Below are 22119 nucleotides of genomic sequence, written 5' to 3' on the forward strand. Positions count from 1 at the left end.
AAAGCAGCTAACCAACAAGAGGATGTTGCTAAGACTTCTGATAATGACTAAACCCAAGGTGTATCCTAAGCTGTATGGAAATCACATTGAAAATTATTATCAGATTCTACTATATTAAAGGATCTAGGTTGTATCTTGCTTTGTTAGAGAACTACTTGAACACATTTTATGTTTCTGTTCCCAGTGCTGGCTTTCACTTTGAATGAGTTAAAAGTGTCTGACTTCACACCCTCTCTGAACAGAGCTACTGTGAGTTTTTCAGATGCTACAGAGTGACCTACTTTAGACGACCAAAACCGGAGGTGTGAAAAAAAAGTAAAATCAATTTTGGTAACTAAAAGGAGGAAGTGGAGGTGTAGAAGATCACAGAAAGCTGTTAGTTGCACTCTCATGCTGGCAGTGTGTAGGAAGATCCAAGGAACCATCTGTTTGTAAAGTCTCTAGATATGTTTTAACAGTCATACATACAAGCAACCATAGATACTCACCACGGAAAAAGATTCTATCACATTAATGTCACTTAGGCATGCTAGTGGTATTTGATACTATATAAGAATCATTTTTAAAAAAGAGAGGTGTACGTAGTCATATGTATAAAGTAGTATAGTAGTCTAAAGTAGCATACAATTTTTTAAAAATTTATTTTATTAAAGTATAGTTGATTTACAATGTTGTGTTAATTTCTGCCGTACAGCAAAGTGATTCAGTTACATATATGTATACATTCGTTTCTATACATTCTTTTCCATTATGGTTTATCACAAGATATTGAGTATAGTTCCCTGTGCTATACAGTAGGACCTTGTTGTTTGTCCAGTCTATATATGATAGTTTGCATCTGCTAATCCCAAACTCCCAATCCTTCCCTCCCCAAGCCCCTCTCCCCCTTGGCAACCACAAATCTGTTCTCTATGTCTCTGAGTCTGTTTCTGTTTCATAGATAAGTTCCCTTGTGCAATATTTTAGATTCCACATGTAAGTGATATCAGATGATATTTGTCTTTCTCTGTCTGGCTTACTTCACTTAGTATGATCATCTCTAGGTCCATCCATGTTGCTGCAAATGGCATTATTTCATTCTTTTTTACGCCCAAGTAGTATTCCATTGGTATACAAATTATTTTTAAGTCTCTTATGAGCCTAATATTTAAATAGAACTTGGTTTTATTATTTGCCTTATCATCTTCATCTACATTCATGATTTGTTTCTGTGTAGTTCAATTCTGTCTCCTGTTAGATGAAGCTACACTGAATTAACAAATACAAACATTTTAAAAGCATAAAACAAATTTTTTCTTCTTACCCCTACAAAGTTGCATGTTGATGGATGTCAGTCCGTTTGGGCCGCTAAAATAAAATACTATACACTAGGTGGCTTATATACAACTGAAATTTATTTCTTACAGTTCTGGAGGCTGAGAAGTCCAAGATCATCACACCAGCAGATCTGGTGTCTCATAAGAGCTGGCTCCTCACTGGTGGCCAACTGTCTTCTATCTGTAACCTCACAGGGTGGAAGGGGTGAGGAAGCTCTCTTGGGTCTCTTTTATAAAGGCACAAACTCCATTCATGAAGACTCCACCCTCATGTCCTAATCACCTCCATGAGGTCCCACCTCTTAATACCATCACTTTGAGGGCTAGGATTTTGGCATATGAATTTTGGGAGGTCACAAACATTCAGACCATAGTATTGGGTCCTCTCCTTCATCTGGTAATATAGGTAGCCTTAAGGATGGTCTCCAGTGGTCCCTTTTTGTATTTATGCCCTCTACATCTCCATAAGTTATCTCCTTTTCTTGAGTAGAGATTGGACTTGTTGACTCCCATCAGTGAATAAAACACTGCAGAAGTACAGAGTAGCAATTCCAAGATTAGCTTATAAAAGACCATGGCTTTCGTCTCTCACTTTCTCTTGGAACACCTGTCCCTGGGGGAAGTCCATGTTATGAGTGGACCCTAGGGAGAGGCACACATAGCAAGGGACCAAGGCATGTCAACACACATGAGTGAGCTTGGAAATAGATCCTGCCTCACCACAGCTGAGCCTTCAGAGTAGACGATGATCCAGAGAACAGCCTAACAGCAGTCTCATGAGAGAGCTTGAACAAGAGGCACCCAGCTAAGCTGTGCTTGGTTTCCTAACCCACAAAAACTGCGAGATAATAAATGTTTGCTCGTGGGTCATCTGTTATGCAGCGATTGATGACTAATACACCTGGCAGCTTGGGGATCCAGGGATTCTCCATCTTGTGGTATCACCATAGCAACATGAGACTGGCTTTGGAGAGTCCCCTCTCCAAAGGGGACTTTGGACAGTCCCCTGAATTGACACACATCCGTCCTACCCACAGCTCACTGGCTGGAACTGGTCATGTGAGCCTAACCTAACCTCAAGGGAGGCTGAGAGAAACAGGGAAGTGCATGTAATTCTCTGTGGACATCACTGTCTATCACATGGTCACTTACTCCATCCATTCAATCAAACATTCATTCAACAAACGTCTTAAAAATCTCTAGTATGCTAAAAAGAAAACCCAAACAAACAAAAAAACCAACCTTTCCTCAACACTGTCACCTCATTAAGTTAAAATCCCATTTTCCTCTTCATTGCAGTGTTACACCTTATAAAAGAATATTCCATACCTTCTACATCCACTTCTATCCCCACCCCCAGATTAATCCTATCATAATCTAACTTCAACCTCCAAATCTAGAGAAAATTACTTTTGAGGATTTAAAAGAAAAAGAAATCCATTTTGAAGCCCTCACACTTGATCTCTATAGCTCTCAATGAAATGTTTACATCAATCTTGGTAGTGTTTTTGTCCTCTTTCAATTTCTGTGATATATTTTATTATCTTACCCAATGATTGGAGATGTAGTGATGGGAGCTATTCTAAATGCAGCAGCACATCCTGTTCTCCATTCATATGGCTTTATGTATTTGCCATAAATATAAAAGAGAAAAGGAAAAGTTATTTAACACATCTTTAACAAAATCCTATGAGTCATTTTACTTCCCTGACCATCCCTCTGTCAGATACAAGAATAACTTGGAGAGACAGTAGAATGATCATTTCACTACACACTACTACAAACTATAAATAAGGAATTTGGTTTCTCCATTTTTTCCTACTTTCCCGTATTTTCCAGTGATGTGGATGATAAAATGAGCCAACTTCATATCCCTAGGAAAAATAAGAAGAAATGACACACTGATTTAGGAAAACTATTTTTAAAAACCGTATTATTTGTCATAAAGATGTACATTACATTTATATAGACACATTTTATTGTTTAACCAAAACAGGACATTTCATTGGTGTGTATCTTGTGTTTAACATGTCTGTTAAAAATTGGTTTGCAGAATGCAGTCTAAGTCTGAGGAAAAGGTCCGTGAAGGATATTCTAGTGTATCTTTCATAAAAGGGCTCTGATACCATTTTATGTTGCTCTTTCTTTTTCACTTGTTCTTATTCCTCCTGTTTCCCTTACTATAGAGGCTTCCAAGTGTTCTGACTTTGGCCGTATCTTTCAGCTCTCTCCTCCATTAGTGATCTCATCCTCTCCCTCAGCTCCGCATGACCTGCTCTAGTATAATTGTCAAGAGCGGGTTGCTGGCCTTGACCTCATGCCCAAAGTTAGAGCCTGATTTCCAACGCCTGCTGGCTGCCTTTCAGACACCTCCTACCCCACACTTTCAAGCAGAACTCAGATCTGCTCGTCTTCCTGGCTTTATGTTTCTGCTAACGTCCTGAGCCTTCTCCCAGCTCCTTCGGGGAGAAACAGAGTCCTCTGGTTCTCCTCTTTCCCATATCCAACAGCGAACCAAGTCCTATTACTTTTGCCTCTGCTTCTTTGCCAGTCCTTTAATATCTTTTTCCTGTTATATTGCCTCTCCTGGAGAAGACATTCAATCAATATTCACTCAATCTGAATCTTTTTTCTTATCTACCTCCAATTCACGGTACATACTGAACAAAGTTTTAATCTTTGTACTCCTGGTTCATACATCTTTTTCTAGAGAAAATGTTACTATCTGGTTGGAAGCAGCCTTAAAAAATGTTCTACATGTGTGAGAGAGAGGGGGAGAGAGCCAGAGACAGAGAGAGATGGAGACAGAGAGATTCTGCTCATCTTCCTATGTTCAATGATGTGTGAAGAAGATCCGATGTGTCAGGTGCCCCAGCAAGGGGTGTGGATGGGAGCTGAAATAAGCAGAAAAACGATGCTGTCGCAGAGTTGCAGAGTGGGCCGTACCACTCAGGCACTGAACGGGAGTCACGCCATGTCTTAGGAATTCACACCATCTTCAACATCAAGGGATCTTCCACTGAGAAGGCTTTTCCCACTTGTTCTTAGGCTGTTGGCTGAGTAGGAAGGGCTGCTGAGCCCCTCCTGAATTGATGAATGTGCAGGTCCCAGGCTTAGAGAGAAGGTAGTGAATTGCTTCAGCCGCTGATTCAGCAAGGTGAGCAGCTCACAGTCCAAGGACGACTAGCACGGGCTGGAGGACAGCGGAAGCCCAGAAGCTTCGGTTTTACACAAGTCTATGTTAATTCTGAATTCCACTTGAGAGTAAGGTGTAACCTTACTCTTGTAACCTCAACCTTGTATGTTGAATCAAGCAGGACTTGTGGGATGGGAAAAGGAATCAATATTGTACCCTCTCCCACTTACCACTGAATGCTTATCCAGGGGTTCTTTGCCCCTAAATGAAAACTTAGGCAAGCTTACGACTTTTCTGATCACACTTAGGTAATAAGTCTTATGTTCAATTTCAGAAAAGCACATCATTGATTGTGTTCAGTGCCATTTAATTTTCAACATTTCAAAGCTTATCTAAAGTTAAAATTTCTCTTTTGCCCAGATGGAGATAACCCCTCCATCCCCCCTACAGATATCCCCTCTGTAGACAGGGGATAGGGGTACGGACATATCTCCCACCTCTGTGCCTTCATCTTTACCTGGGTAACCATGGTTTCTGCTTCCCACAGGGGTTAACACAAGATGTGGGAGGGAGGAAGTGTGGGGTGGCAGGTGAACTCCTAGAGGACCAGTGCTGTCAGAGAATGATTTCACTCCCTCTGGGCCTGGCAGGTATTTAAAGCCGATCCTTTCTCTCCTGGGTATTTTTATGCCTTTATCAGTTAACCCTTGACTATTCTTTAGTGATCCACTCAAGCAGACTTCCTTCTCTGGATTCTTGGCAGAAGTAAAATCATACCAGGTCAGCTCTCTTTCTGGAAAAGCCCACATTCTGTCCTTGAGAAACTTGCATTCCTTCTTTGCCTTGATGCCTCTTGGAGCCAAGACCTTCAAGCCAAGACTCCAGCAGCAGGGTCTTCTCTTTACTCTCCTGTGGGGGCAACTGGCTGGCCCATCCCTGCTGGTTACTTTAGTTTCTTTAGCTGGAATCAGATTGAGCTCTTCATTTCTCTTGAACTTCAGGATAATCTCTCTACATAGTTCCATGGAAGCTAGAAAATTAACTGAATATCTTGGATCAGAAAGGGAAAAGCATGCGAGTTCCTGGATTAGTTAAATTATATAGAGATAAAGAAACTTATGTTTGACTTCCTTCACTCAGTATGAAATTCTCTAGATCCATCCATGTTGCTGCCAATGGCATTATTTCGTTCTTTTTAATGGCTGAGGAATTTCCATTGTCTATATGAACCAGACAGAGAAAGACAAATGTCATGTGATATCGCTTGAAGGTGGGAATCTAAAAAAGTGGTACAAGACAGAAATAGAGTCACAGATGTAGAAAACAAACTTATGGTTGCCAAAGGGGAAAGCGGCATGGGGGAGGCATAAATTGGGAGATTAGGATTAACATATACAAACTACTATGTATAAAATAGATAACTAATAAAGACCTACTGTATAGCACAGGGAACTCTACTCAATATTCTGTAGTGGCCCATGTGGGAAAAGCATCAAAAAAGAGATGCTTTTATGTATATATATAACTGATTCACTTTGCTGTACAGCAGTAACTAACACAACATTGTAAATCAACTATACTCCAGTAAAACTTAAAAGAAAAAAAATTTTATATTTGCATGTCTATATTGCAAATATAAATTTTAAACACACTACACTACATTTAGGGATCTTTACTTTCTTCACCTACGTATCCCAAGGGCTTATAAGAGTGTCTGCTGAGCGATACATGGGTTTAATGGATGTTTGTTGAATGAATGAATTGGTTAAGTTAGAGGGTAGCCACTGAGCCTTGTTTTCTAGGAAAGTAATTTGCAAAAGCCTGTTTTGAGCCAGTAGTCTTTGCTAGAAGAGCCAACTCTCTTTCTCCTTGGCTCTGTCTTTGCTCTCTGGACTCTCTTATGTGCTTGGAACAACCAGAAGGGTCAGGGTTTTTTGCTTCCTCTTTGTAAGGCCCTCGTCTCAGAAGGCTGAGACACACGGCCATGAGCACTGGTTCCCGCTTTCCCTCTGGTGGTTTCACTGTCTCCTCATTCTTTACTCTGCAGGTATTCTCTGTATAGTCCTTTCTCTGTGTCATTGGAAGACCCAGATCCTGAGCATGATCTTATTGGGGAAAGGGTAAAAACACAGTTTTGCATACTTTGGCCCTGGGTTTGAGACTGACTCTCGCCTAGGGGAAGGATTTCTCTACCTAGGTCAATTTCGTTCACTAAGGCATTACATTTGTGATTGCAGTCGCAGCCTCGTGGAAATAAAGATTATTCTTTGGTTGGTCATTGCCTCTGTGCATACATGTCTTCTGGTGACCTTGTGAGAATCAGGAATCAGGTAGCAAAGGACAAAATTCTGTGCTTCTTGGTTACTTGATGAAAAGACATCTTCATCTCACCTCCTTTACTTCCCCCAAATAAGTTTGTTTTTTGCTTTCCTTGTATATTTGCTCTTATTCTTCCTTCTTGGTGTATCCATCCCTGAAAACATCTTTTCCATCATTTGTAGTTTTCAGCCAAATGTCATTGGAACTTTCTTTTATTTCAGTTAGAAGTGGATTCTCCCTTCCCTGAATTCCATAGGCCATTCACTGCAGTTGACACATTCTGACCTGTGTGATACTTACTGCTATAAATGTTTTTCTTTTCCTTCCTAAATAGCTGGTTAGCTTAATTATCTTTGTTTTCCCCACAGTGCATTACCTAAAGCCTAGCACGTAATAGATTTTTTAAAATGGTTATTGAATGCATGAATTAGTGAATATTAGAATTTATAATTTATTTCTGTTAGAGACTCTGTAGAATGAGATGACATAAATTTTACATGTATCTGAAAAGTTATTCCATCCCAGATTCTTGTCTCTATACTCTATTTATGGGTAACTCCTTCAGGGCAAACACTTAATTATACATACTTTAGTACAGTGCTGAAATGACTTCATATTTATAAGGTTTCCTCCTTCCATTACAAGCTCAGAAGGCCATGGGCTTTTTAAATATTTTGTATGGTCCTCTTGGCACTTGCTACAATATTGAGCCCATTGAATACACATAGATTAGTTGATTGAACGTTTTATATAAGATTCCCATCAGGTTGATATTGCTATAATATTGATATTATAATACATACTCTAAATATTGAACATATTTTTAAATTAGACTATGTAGAGATTTAACACTCTGTAAATTATATGGTGACATTTATCCAAACCTACATGTTCACTTTAAGTTTGGTCTCCTTGGAACCAAGATATCTGAGTAAAAATTGAAATCTTTACTTCTTCAAAATAAGGTAACAGTTTAAAGGTATTAAGTGGTTACATCAATTGTCCTTTCACTACTGAAAGCATCAATATTAAAGAGTATGACATCTTTATTTCAAAATTTCTGAATAGCTGGCTTTTACTTAGCACAAAATTAGATACCGTAAAATAAGTACAGAGAAACATTTTTAATTCAGAATTTTGATGCCAAGTATAATAATACATCAACCGAAGCCAATGGAATCTCTTGTTTGAAGACAATTTGTACATTTTCAACAAGGAAAAATGTATCTGATGGTGTAATCTATTCAATCACATTGCCTTCTTGATGAAACAACATTGTACTTTTTGTTTTTCTTGTTTCCTAAGCTATAAAATATAATTTAGGAAAAAGTCCAGAGAAAAACATTCTTAGATGTCACAATAGTCCATTATGTATATGAATTAACTTTTAGTTTGAAAGAAATTGAAAGTCACTTCTAACACACACATATATAGAGACCCAAAGTTTCTTCAAGGATGGTCAGCTTTGTTTATAGACATGTTCAGGACATAAACAGATCTATCTATCTATCTATCTATCTCCTTATCTATCATCTATCTATTTCTCTTTATATGTATCTATCCCCCCAAACATCATCTATCTATCTATCCATCAATTATCTATCTATCTATCTATCATCTATCATCTATCAATAGAGACAGAGGAAGTGAGAAAAGTAGATATCTAGAAGTAGGAATAAAACCCACAAATAAAACTTAACACTTTGTTACCTGCAACTTTAGCCTCATTCAACTAGAGATTATTTTGTAGGAAGACCTTGGCGTTAACTAGTGAATGACTGAAAATCTGACAGCCATACTCAAATGTAGAGATTCTGCAAACAGAAGAGTAGGAAGAACCAAGAACTGTTAACATCAGTCTCCTCAGCTGTTGATGAGAATCAGGGTTGTCCTGGGGAATAATAATTTAGTAGGTAGGTTGTGCTTAATACCTGGCATACAGATAGAGTTCAATAAGTCTTAACCATTATTTCTGTGGATAATAAGCCCATTTCGATTCTATCAGTCTCAAGTGTTATAAATGGATTTAGATTTTCCTTCTACTATCTGTAAAGTATATACATCAGCTCCTTTACATACAATATCATACTAGCAATGAAAACCCAATGAGATTTTTAGGAAGTAATAACTATATTCATGCTTTGTTTTGTTTTTAAAGAGATATTTAGTAATTCTCTTACACCCCAACAGCTAAAAAAAGTGGCAGATATAAGACTAAAGTCTTGCTCTTTTTGATTTATCTTTTTTTTCTACTCTATGTTACTTTTGATGACTGACACTCTAAATCATTAAATTTAAACTCATTTATTCTGGGGAATTTACTGTAGATTAGTATGTGATCATTGGACATCCTCATTTAAATGATGAAAGCACAGTTGAATTGTACCTGAATTCACTAATCAGAGAATAATAATACTAGTTGAATGTTTATTCATATAAGGAAGAAGAAAATAAAAAACATTTCTAGCTGCCATGTCACTAACCTGCATTTTGATGTGAAGCAAATTCTCTCAGCTTTCACCTGACATAAATAAAAATTGAAAGTAGGGTTATTTTATTTGCTATATACCTCACTGCCTTAGAGTTATATCCAACAAGTTAATATTTTAGATTTTTACATAAACTTTTTGGGGAAGAAGAGTGTTTTTCTGAAGGTTTTTCTATATAAATACTATATTAGTCATTTTACAAGAATTTTTCTCCATTTTGGAAAGGTTATTTTGGCAGAAGTCATGAAGCTAAAACAGCAAAACCATTGACAGAAATTAATGCAATAGTTAAATGTGGTCATGTTTGTAAGAATCAGATAAAGGTTTCCATCCATTTGGAATCTGTGTATTTTTACTTCCAAAATATCACTAATATTTCCGTTGTTTGAGCTGTGTTTCTCAGGCTGTGAAACTTGGGTTGGGCGTGAGATGACGGGCTGGGGGGTGGTGAAGACAAGAGGCAAACAGGGGTTCATTTAATTTCAGCATTTAAGCATCCAGCCCAGTGTTTGTTAGTGAGCTTGGTTTTCAGAATTATTTATACTAGGAAACTAATGTTATGGCACTAGAGTCAGTGTCACTAGAAAATTCTTAAAATAGGAATTGTGCAAAAGAAATATACCCTATGGGCAAAAAATATTTCACATTTGTTCGAGAAGACCATAGCTTCATTGGGAATTTATTGAGGTCTTCAAACACTAGTATTTTTGTTTGAATTTCCTAGAACCACAAATATATGTTGTCAAAACTCCATTTTGGGGAACATGAAACTTTTAAACCTTGGGATTTTTTTTTTGCTCTCCTACTGTATTTTTTTTTTTAAACATCTTTATTGGAGTATAATTGCTCTACAATGGTGCGTTAGTTTCTGCTTTATAACAAAGTGAATCAGCTATACATATACATATATCCCTATATCTCTTCCCTCTTGCGTCTCCCTCCCACCCTCCCTATCCCACCCCTCTAGGTGGTCACAAAGCACGGAGCTGATCTCCTTGTGCTATGCAGCTGCTTCCCACTAGCTATCTATTTTACATTTGGTAATGAACATATGTCCATGCCATGCCCTCACTTTGTCCAAGCTTAACCTTCCCCCGCCCTATGTCCTCAAGTCCATTCTCTAGTAGGTCTACATCTTAATTCCCGTCTTGCCCCTAGGTTCTTCATGACCATTTTATTTTATTTATTTTAGATTCCATATATATGTGTTAGCATACAGTATCTGTTTTTCTCTTTCTGACTTACTTCATTCTGTATGACAGACTCTAGATCCATCCACCTCACTACAAATAACTCAATTTCGTTTCTTTTTATGGCTGAGTAATATTCCATTGTATACATGTGCCACATCTTCTTTATCCATTCATCTGTTGATGGACAATTAGGTTGCATCCATATCCTGGCTATTGTAAACAGAGCTGCAATGAAAATTGTGGTACATGACTCTTTTGGAATTATGGTTTTCTCAGGGTATATGCCCAGTAGTGGCATTGCTGGGTCACATGGTAATTCTAATTTTACTCTTTTAAGGAACCTCCATACCGTTATCCATAGTGGCTGTATCGATTTACATTCCCACCAACAGTACAAAAGGGTTCCCTTTTCTCCACACCCTCTTCAGCATTTATTGTTTGTAGATTTTTTTTGATGATGGCCATTCTGACTGGTGTGAGGTGACACCTCATTGTACTTTTGATTTGCATTTCTCTAATGATTAGTGATATTGAGCATTCTTTCATGTGTTTCTTGGCAGCCTGTATAACTTCTTTGGAGAAATGTCTATTTAGGTCTTCTGCCCATTTTTGGATTGGGTTTTTTGTAATTTTGGTTTTGAGCTGCTTGTAAATTTTGGAGATTAATCCTTTGTCAGTTGCCTCATTTGCAACCCTCATTCTGAGGGTTGTCATCTCGTCTTATTTATGGTTTCCTTTGCTGTGCAAAAGCTTTTAAGTTTCATTAGGTCCCATTTGTTTATTTTTGTTTTTATTTCCGTTTCTCTATGAGGTGGGTCAAAAAGGATCTTGCTGTGATTTATGTCATAGAGTGTTCTACCTATGTTTTCCTCTAAGAGTTTTATAGTGTCTGGCCTTACATTTAGGTCTTGAATCCATTTTGAGTTTATTTTTGTGTATGGCATTAGGGAGTATTCTAATTTCAGTCTTTTAAATGTAGCTGTCCAGTTTTCCCAGCACCACTTGTTGAAGAGGCTGTCTTTTCTCCATTGTATATTCTTGCCTCCTTTATCAAAAATAAGATGACCATATGTGCATGGGTTTACCTCTGGGGTTTCTATCCTGTTCCATCGATCTATATTTCTGTTTCTGTGCCAGAACCATACTGTCTTGATTAGTGTAGATTTGTAGTATAGTCTGAAGTCAGGGAGCCTAATTCCTCCAGCTCTGTTTTGCTTTCTCAAGATTGCTTTGGCTATTCGGGGTCTTTTGTGTTTCCATACAAATTGTGAATTTTTTTGTTCTAGTTCTGTGAAAAATGCCAGTGGTAATTTGATAGGGATTGCATTGAATCTGTAGATTGCTTTGGGTAGTAGAGTCATTTTCAAAATGTTGATTCTTCCAATCCAAGAACATGGTATATCTCTCCATCTATTTGTATCATCTTTAATTTCTTTCATCAGTGTCTTATAATTTTCTGCATACAGGTCTTTTGTCTCCGTAGGTAGGTTTATTCCTAGGTATTTTATTCTCTTTGTTGCATTGGTAAATGGGAGTGTTTTCTTAATTTCACTATCAGATTTTTCATCGTTAGTGTATAGGAATGCAAGAGATTTCTGTGCATTAATTTTGTATCCTGCTACTTTACAAATTCATTGATTAGCTCTAGTCATTTTCTGGTAGCATCTTTAGGATTCTCTATGTATAGTATCATGTCATCTGCAAACAGTGACAGCTTTACTTCTTGTTTTCCAGTTTGGATTCCTTTTATTTATTTTTCTTCTCTGATTGCTGTGGCTAAAACTTCCAAAACTATATTGAATAATAGTGGTGAGAGGGTGCAACCTTGTCTTCTTCCTGATGTTAGTGGAAATGGTTTCAGTTTTTCACCATTGAGGACAATGTTGGCTGTGGGTTTGTCATATATGGTCTTTATTATGTTGAGGTAAGTTCCCTCTATGCCCATTTTCTGAAGGGTGTTTATCATAAATGGGTGTTGAATTTTTTCAAAAGCTTTTTCTGCATCTATTGAGATGATCATATGGTTTTTCTCCTTCAATTTGTTAATATGGTGTATCACATTGATTGATTTGTGTATATTGAGGAATCCTTGCATTCCTGGGATAAACCCCACTTGATCATGGTGTATGATTCTGTTAATGCGCTGTTGGATTCTGCTTGCTAGTATTTTGTTGAGGATTTTTGCATCTATGTTCATCAGTGATATTGGCCTGTAGTTTTCTTTCTTTGTGACATCTTTGTCTGGTTTTGGTGTCAGGGTGATGGTGGCCTCGTAGAATGAGTTTGGGAGTGTACCTCCCTCTGCTGTGTTTTGGCAGAGTTTGAGAAGGATAGGTGTTAGCTCTTCTCTAAATGTTTGATAGAATTTGCCTGTGAAACCATCTGGTCCTGTGCTTTTGTTTGTTGGAAGATTTTAATCACAGCTTCAATTTCAGTGCTTGTGATAGTTCTGTTCGTATTTCCTATTTCTTCCTGTTTCAGCCTTGGAAGGTTGTGCATTTCTAAGAATTTGTCCATTTCTTGCAGGTTGTCCATTTTATTGTCATATAGTTGCTTGTAGTAATCTCTAATGATCCTTTGTATTTCTGCAGTGTCAGTTGTTACTTCTCCTTTTTCGTTTCTAATTCTATTGATTTGAGTCATCTCCCTTTTTTTCTTGATGAGTCTGGCCAATGGTTTATCAATTTTGTTTATCTTCTCAAAGAACCACTTTTAGTTTTATTGATCTTTGCTATCATTTCCTTCATTTCTTTTTCATTTATTTCTGATCTGATATTTATGATTTCCTTCCTTCTGCTAACTTTGGGTTTTTTTGTTCTTCTTTCTCTAATTGCTTTAGGTGTAAGGTTAGGTTGTTTATTTGAGATGTTTCTTGTTTCTTAAGGTAGGATTGTATTGCTATAAACTCCTCTCTTAGAACTGCTTTTGCTGCATCCTGTAGGTTTTGAGTTGTTGTGTTTTCATTGTCATTTGTTTCTAAGTATTTTTTGATTTCCTCTTTGATTTCTTCAATGAACTTTTGGTTATTAAGTAGTGTATTGTTTAGCCTCCATGTGTTTGTATTTTTTACAGATTTTTTTCCTGTAATTGATATCTAATCTCATAGCATTGTGGTCAGAACAGATACTTGTTACGATTTCAATTTTCTTAAATTTACCAAGGCTTCATTTGTGACCCAAGATATGATCTATCCTGGAGAATGTTCCATGAGCACCTGAGAAGAAAGTGTAATATGTTGTTTTCAGATGGAATGTCCTATAAATATCAATTGTCTATCTTGTTTAATGTATCATTTAAAGCTTGTGTTTCCTTATTTATTTTCATTGTGGATCATCTGTGCATTGGTGAAAGTGGGGTGTTAAACTCCCCTACTATTATTGTGTTACTGTTGATTTCCCCTTTTATGGCTGTTAACATTTGCCTTATGTATTGAAGTTTTCCTATGTTGGGTGCTTAAATATTTACAATTGTTCTATCTTCTTCTTGGATTGATCCCTTGATAATTATGTAGTGTCCTTCTTTGTTCTCTTCTAATAGTCTTTTTTTTAAAGTCTATTTTGTCTGATATGAGAATTGCTACTACAGCTTTCTTTTGATTTCCATTTGCATGAAATATCTTTTTCCATCCCCTCACTTTCAGTCTGTATGTGTCCCTAGGTCTGACGTGGGCCTCTTGTAGACAGCATATATATGGGTCTTGTTTTTGTATCCATTCAGCCCGTCTATGTCTTTTGGTTGGAGCATTTAATCCATTTACATTTAAGGTAATTATTGATATATATGTGTCTATTACCATTTTCTTAATTGTTTTGGGTTTGTTTTTCTAGGTCTTTTACTTCTCTTGTGTTTCCTGTCTAGAGAAGTTCCTTTAGCAACTGTAAAGCTGCTAAAGTTGTAAAGCTGGTTTGGTGGTGCTGAATTCTCTTAGCTTTTGCTTCTCTGTAAAGATTTTAATTTCTCCATCAAATCTGCATGAGACCCTTGCTGGGCAGAGTAATCCAGTTGTATGTTTTTCCCTTTCGTCACTTTAAATATGTCCTGCCACTCCCTTCTGGCTTGCAGAGCTTCTGCTGAAAGATCAGCTGTTAACCTTATGGGGATTCCCATGTGTGTTATTTGTTGTTTTTCCCTTGCTGCTTTTAATATTTTTTCTTTGTGTTTTATTATTGATAGTTTGATTAATATGTGTCTTGGCATGTTTCTCCTTGTATTTATTCTGTATGGGACCCTCTGTGCTTACTGGACTTGATTAACTATTTCCTTTCCCATATTAGGGAAGTTTTCAATTATAATCTTTTCAAATATTTTCTCAGTCCATTTCTTTCTCTCTTCTTCTTCTTGGACCACTATAGTTCGAATGTTGGTGCATTTAATGTTGTCCCAGAGGTCTCTGAGACTGTCCTCAATTCTTTTCATTCTTCTTTCTTTATTCTGCTCTGCAGTAGTTATTTCCAGTATTTTATCTTCCAGGTCACTTATCCATTCTTCTGCTTCAGTTATTCTGCTGTTGATCCCTTCCAGAGAATTTTTAATTTCATGTATTGTGTTGTTCATCATTGTTTTTTTTTCTTTAGTTCTTTTAGGTCCCTGTTAAACCTTTCTTGTATTTTTTCCACTCTATATCCAAGATTTTGGATCATCTTTACTATCATTATTCTGAATTCTTTTTCAGGTAGACTGCCTATTTCCTCTTCATTTATTAGGTCTGGTGGGTTTTTACCTTGCTCCTTCATCTGCTGTGTGTTTCTCTGTCTTCTCATTTTGCTTATCTTACTGTGCTTGGGGTCTCCTTTTTGCACACTGCCGGATCGTAGTTCCCGTTGTTTTTGGTGTCTGCCTCCAGTGGCTAAGGTTGGTTCAGTGGGTTGTGTAGGCTCACTTGTGGAGGGGACTAGTGCCTGTGTTCTGGTGGAAGAGGCTGGATATTGTCTTTCTGGTGGGCAGGTCCACGTATGGTGGTGTGATTTGGGTGTCTGTGACCTTATTATGATTTTAGGTAGCCTGTCTGCTAATGGTTGGCATTGTGTTGCTCTCTTGCTAGTTGTTTGGTATAGGGTGTCCAGCGCTGTAGCTGCTGGTCCTTGAGTGGAGCTGGGTCTTGGCGTTTAGATGGAGATCTCTGGGAGGTTTTTGCTGTTTCATATTACATGCAACTGGGAGGTCTCTGGTGGACCAATGTCCTAACCTTGGCTCTCCCACCTCAGAGGCACAGCCCTGACGCCTGGCTGGAACACCACGAGCCTGTCATCCACACGGCTCAGAATAAAAGGGAGAAGAAAAGGAAGAAAAAGATAAAATAAAATAAAATGAAATAAAATAATGTTATTAAAAATAATTATTAAAAAATTTAAAAGGTAATTTAAAAAAAACAAAAGAAAGAAGAGAGCAACCAAACGAAAAAACAAATCCACCAATGATAACAAGCACTAAAAACTATACTAAAAAAAAGAAGAAAAAAAAAACGGACAGACAGAACCCTAAGACAAATGGTAAGAGCAAAGCTATACAGACAAAATCACACACAGAAGCATACACATACCCACTCACAAAAAGAGAAAAAGGGGAAAAAATATATATATACCTTGCTCCCAAAGTTCACCTCCTCAATTTGGGATGATTCGTTGTCTATTCATGTGTTCTACAGATGCAGGTACATCAAGTTGATTGTGGAGATTTAATCCGCTGCTCCTGAGGCTGCTGGGAGAGATTTCCCTTTCTCTTCTTTGTTCTCACAGCTCCCAGGGTCTCAGCTTTGTATTTGGCCCCGCCTCTGCGTGTAGGTAGCCGGAGGGCGTCTGTTCTTCTCTCAGACAGGATGGGGTTAAAGGAGCTGCTGATTCGGGGACTCTGGCTCACTCAGGCGGGGGGGAGGGAGGGGCATGGATGCAGGGTGAGCCTGCGGCGGCAGAGGCCAGCATGACGTTGCACCAGCCTGAGGCGTGCTGTGCGTTCTCCCGGGGAAGTTGTCCCTGGATCCCGGGGCCCTGGCAGTGGTGGGCAGCACAGGCTCCCGGGAGGGGAGGTGTGGATAGTGACCTGTGCTCGCACACAGGCTTCTTGGTGGCGGCAGCAGCAGCCTTAGCGTCTCATGCCCGTCTCTGGGGTCCGTGCCGATAGCCGCGGCTCGCGCCCGTCTCTGGAGCTCCTTTAAGTGGCGCTCTTAATCCCCTCTCCTCGCGCACCAGGAAACAGAGAGGGAAGAAAAAGGCTATTGCCTCTTCGGCAGGTCCAGACGTTTCCCCGGTCTCCCTCCCTGCTAGCCATGGTGCACTAACCCCCTGCAGGCTGTGTTCACGCCGCCAACCCCAGTCCTCTCCCGGCGCTCCGACCGAAGCCCGAGCCTCAGCTCCCAGCCCCGCCCGCCCCAGCGAATGAGCAGACAAGCCTCTCGGGCTGGTGAGTGCCGGTCGGCACCGATCCTCTCTGAGGGAATCTCCCCGCTTTGCCCTCCGCACCCCTGTTGCTGCGCTCTCCTCCGCAGCTCCGAAGCTTTCCCACCTCCGCCACCCACAGTCTCCGCCCGTGAAGGGGCTTCTAGTGTGTGGAAACCTTTCCTCCTTTACAGCTCCCTCCCACTGGTGCAGGGCCGTCCCTATGCTTTTGTCTCTGTTTATTCTTTTTTCTTTTGCCCTACCCAGGTACGTGGGGGATTTCTTGCCTTTTGGGAAGTCTGAGGTCTTCTGCCAGCGTTCAGTAGGTGTTCTGTAGGAGTTGTTCCACATGTAGATGTATTTCTGATGTATCTGTGGGGAGGAAGGTGATCTCCACGTCTTACTCTTCAGCCATCTTGAAGCTCCTCCTACTGTTTTTTAAAAAACATTACTAAAAAGATCTGCTTTAAAGCAAATGTTTAGGGAATGTCAGCAAAGGAGGAAATATAATAGGTGACAGTTCATTTGTTTTTCTGGCCTTCATCTAGAGGAGCCATATTTAATTTAGGCTCAAAAAAAGGTTCTGACAAACCTAGGGGCAGGACAGGAATAAAGACACAGACATAGAGAATGGACTTGAGGACACGGGGAGGGGGAATGGTAAGCTGGGACGAAGTGAGAGAGTGGCATGGACATATATTCACTACCAAATATGAAATAGATAGCTAGTGGGAAGCATCCGCATAGCACAGGGAGATCAGCTCGGTGCTTTGTGACCACCTAGAGGGGTGGGATAGGGAGGGTGGGGGGGAGGGAGACACAAGAGGGAGGAGATATGGGGATATATGTATATGTACAGCTGATTCACTTTGTTATAAAGCAGAAACTAACACACCGTTGTGAAGCAATTATACTCCAATAAAGATGTTTAAAAAAATTTAGGCTCAACTCTAAAGGATCACAGAATATTTTAAGTAATCATCAATCCTTTGTTTCAAAAGATGTTGATTCATCTGACTAAGAAATGGGTAGGTGGGAAGCACGTCTATTTACTACACTTTTAATCTTAGAACAGTAGAAAAAATAACTAAATTGGATAAGAAACAGACCTCTCTTGTGTAGGGGGCGCTCAGTCCCCAGGAAAGTGATGCAGAATTCATTCAGAGTGAAGAACTTGTGAGAAAGGGAATTACCATCTACTCACAGGTGTGGAGGTGATTGCCAAATGGAGCTGGAAGGATGTCTCACTAGAGCATCATCCTCCCTTCCTTTGCAGTTGCTTGAAGTTTCTGGAATAGAGAGATAAACTTTTTTATAGTTGATTTACAGTGTTGTGTTAGTTTCAGGTGTACAGCAAAGTGATTCATTTATACATATATTTTTTCAGATTATTTTCCCTTACAAGTTATTACAAAATATCAAGTATAGTTCCCTGTGCTATACAGTAGGTCCTTGTTGGTTATAGAGATAAACCTAAGTCCACAATCTCAGGTGGAGCTACAAGGTTAACACCTCTAGGAGAAGGAATATAATGCTTTGATAGCTAACTTGGACCAGGTTATGTGATTATTTGATCAGCAGATATTTATTGCCCACCTACTACATGCCATGTTCTTGGTAAGATTCAGTGAAATTGAAGCTTGAGGGTCATATGAATCCTCTCTGATGTCTTACTGGGATTCTCCAAACTGAACTGATTATCTCCTTTCTTCTTTGGGCTATAGCTATGATATCACATATTTCTGCAATCTGCAAAAGCACTGCTTTTATTATGGCCTGTTTCTCCCACTGGATGGTATGCTGTACACAAGAGCTGAGACTAGCTATGTCCTACTCATTTTGACCAGAGTATCTGAGAATTGTGGCATTCAATTGACTTTCAGTTCATTTTTATTGAGTATGTTAATGAGAGTGAATGAGATATTAATGCTACCTTTAGGGTACTTGACAATTAAGACAAGAAATAAGACATGGGCACAGAACAGACTTATTGGGAGATTAGTTGCTTTAAGTTTATCAGGTAGTGTTAGAGAGAAGACACCAACAAATAAGATCAAGAAGCCCCCAGAAGACTTTGCTTTCTTCATTCCAATATAGCTGTGCAAATATTATGTTCAGGTTTGAAAACCGCTAGGTAGCCATTACCTTGCCTTCAGATGTTCAGCAGCAATTATTGTATGTTACTCATTTATTTACTAGAAACTGACTGAAGTTTAACTGCTTTATTTAGAGAACTTCAAAGCAGTGATATGTACCAGAAATCTTTACCTGTTTATCCATTTTTCTGTAGGTTCATCTTGCATCTGAATTTAAAATTAGAAAAAGTCAGTTGCCTCAGAAACTCCTAGTTCCTCTGGAAAACAGGAGAGTTGACTTGAGTTTCAAAAGTCATCATGAATCAAAGATTGACAAGTCAGTTCAATCCTGGCTCTGCAATTTGATACGCTTGAGGTCTTAGACCACACACTCAATCACTTCAAACCTCAGTTATCTATAAAGTGGTGATAATGATGCCTACCCTGTTTACCTCTGATGGGTCTTATGGATAAGAAAATTCGTTGCACGCTATGAGATGCTATATAAATGCAGGGGGTTCTTGTTGTTGTGATGACAAGAACACAGCTGAGCACGGACCTGAAGGCACGTCCATGTAATGAAAGCATCTGCCTTAGGAACAGCTATACATGGTTCCCATCTGTGAAGCAGCATCTAAGTCCTTAAACTCATCAGGCGAAGTATACGTTGATGCTCCCTGAAGAATTATCAGCACATTAATTTGCTTCCTGGGAACATCTGGATTGTCTAAATTTAGATTCCTGATGAAAGATTCCTGATGTGTCACCAGATTTCTGTGTAGATAATTTTCTCCGGCTCAACAAACATGGATGCCTATTACAGACCAGGCATTGCTGGAGTCAGCAGAGACTCAGAGAAGTGAGCATGGCTGCTGCCTTCAGAGAGCTCACAGTTTATGGGCAGAGATAGCTATGCAATTAGATGTTCACAGAAAATAAAGTGGAGTTATGTGCAATTATTGCATAAATTATAGTGGCACTCCATGAGGGGTCTTCAGTGAGATCAGAGCCTTTCCTGATGGAAGGGATGCCTGAGTTGAATGTTAAAAAGTAAGTAGAAATTAGATACAGTAAGTCCGCTACATATGAAGAGCGAGTTCCATTCTGAGAGCACGTTCGTAAGTCCAGTTTGTTCGTAAGCCCCACAAAGTTAGCCTAGGGACCCAGCTAACACAATCGGTTGTAGAGTACTGTACTGTAATAGGTTTATAATACTTTTCACACAAATAATACATAAAAAACAAACACAAAAAACATAGAAAACATTTTTAATCTTACAGTACAGTACCTTGAAAAGTACAGTAGTACCAGCTACATCACTGCTACTTTTACGCCTGCTTCTGGACATCCTGGGCTTGAAATAAAGATACTGTACTACTGTACTCTACACAGTTCTGTACAGTAAAGTACACAGAAGCACAACCACTTGTAGAGGATGCACACACGTGACAACGTACACCGGACCCTGTGAGGTACCTTACGTGACAGGACATGGGAACGCACGTTCACATTTTGAAAGTTTGCAACTTGAAGGTGCGTGTCTAGGGGGCTTACTGTCATCAGCATGGGTGTCTGGGTGGGAGATGTGGGTGATTCCAAGCAGAGAGAACAGCATGAGCAAAGGAGCCAAAACTGGGAAAAATATGCGGCCGTTCGCTGTTGCTGGAGCAGAAGTCACGGTGAAAGGTGGAGAGTGAGGGAAGGTTAGAGACACCTGGAGAACAGAGGAACTGTCCCTGCAGGGCTTCTGGGTCAACGCCTTGATGTTGTGGCAAATGGAAGCCATGGACACCATGGAACAGAGACGTAATGTTATGAGATACAGATCATCAATTAAATGTTCTGGGTATTGGATTGATTGAAGGACATTAAGATTTGGAAGCAGGAACCTGGTTACGGAGTTATTGTAGGGATTCAGAGATGAACCAAGAGAATAGCGATGAAGTTGGGCACCAGGAGTGCTGAGAAATATGTCAAATCCCAATCTCTCAATTTTTTCCCCCCTCCGCCCCCCTCCCCTCTTTCCCCCTGGTAACCATGTTTGTTTTCTACCATCTGTAACTGTATTTCTGTTTTGTAGATAAGTTCATTTGTACCTTGTTTTTAGATTACACCTATAAGCAATATCATATGATATTTGTCTTCCTCTGTACAGCAGAAACTAACACAACACTGTAAATCAACTATACTCCAATAAATTTTTTTTTAAAAAGGGTGGTGAGAAATACTTGGATGACCACACAGGACTTGACGACTGCCTTAAAGTGGCCTTGAGAGTTAGAAGGAGGTCAAGCCAACTCACTCAGGCACAATACTGGTGTGATAGATGTGAATCTCAATGCATGAAATCAAGAGCACTGACATATAACTTTATTTTTACAAACTGTCTAATTTCTGATGCCAGTCCAAATTCCACTAGCCTGTTGGAGGAAAAAGGCCCCAACTCCAAAACCCCAAACCTTATTGAGGTCCCTCTACTCAGGCTTGTGCTAGAGTTTTGAGGTCTTACTTAAGGAGTTGGGGATGCCCCATTTGGTTGTTGGTCATCAGAACACACAGGTAGCGGCTGGGATCAGCGTTGTTCTGGTTCATTGGCAGAACTTTGGGGAGAAGGTGTATGTTCTCTTCTTCCTAGAAGCAGTATGAGCCATTTTGGTTTTTTTGATGTGCTCTCCTAGGAAATAGGAGATGAGATGCCTTCTACCACAGAGACCAGCCTGCTCGTTATTGCCTTTTCCTCTTCATGGGAGGAGAGATCCTTCTCTGAAGAAAATCGTTTTCTTTTGAGGTCGCTCTGTCTTCCTGTGTTTATGTCCCAACTCTTCTTCCCCTCCTCGAGGTTGACTTTTGGCAAAGAAAATTTATCGAGGCAGTCCCTTTCTCAGTGCTCATAGTTTGTCATATATATATATTTGTTTTTATTTTTGCTGTCTGGCCCCTTACTCTCCATGAAGTGGGACTTTTTTCCTTGCTCTTTATAGCATCAGGCATCCAGAATACCCTGGCACATAGTAGGGGTGCACGCACATGCAAACTTGTTTGTTGAATAAATGAATATGAGTGTGTGTAATGAGCTGGCATGACTCTTCCAACATATTTTGCAGGGAAAAGATGCTACTATTTTGGGATTCTCTCAGGAGTTCCACATACTGAAAGCGTGAATTAGTTTTTTTTTTTTTAACGAATGAAACGATGGCTGCTGACTTTTGTGTTCTCTGCC

The sequence above is a fragment of the Leucopleurus acutus genome, assembly GCF_964270905.1.
Source record: "Leucopleurus acutus genome assembly, chromosome: 2".
Classification (NCBI taxonomy): Eukaryota; Metazoa; Chordata; class Mammalia; order Artiodactyla; family Delphinidae; genus Leucopleurus; species Leucopleurus acutus.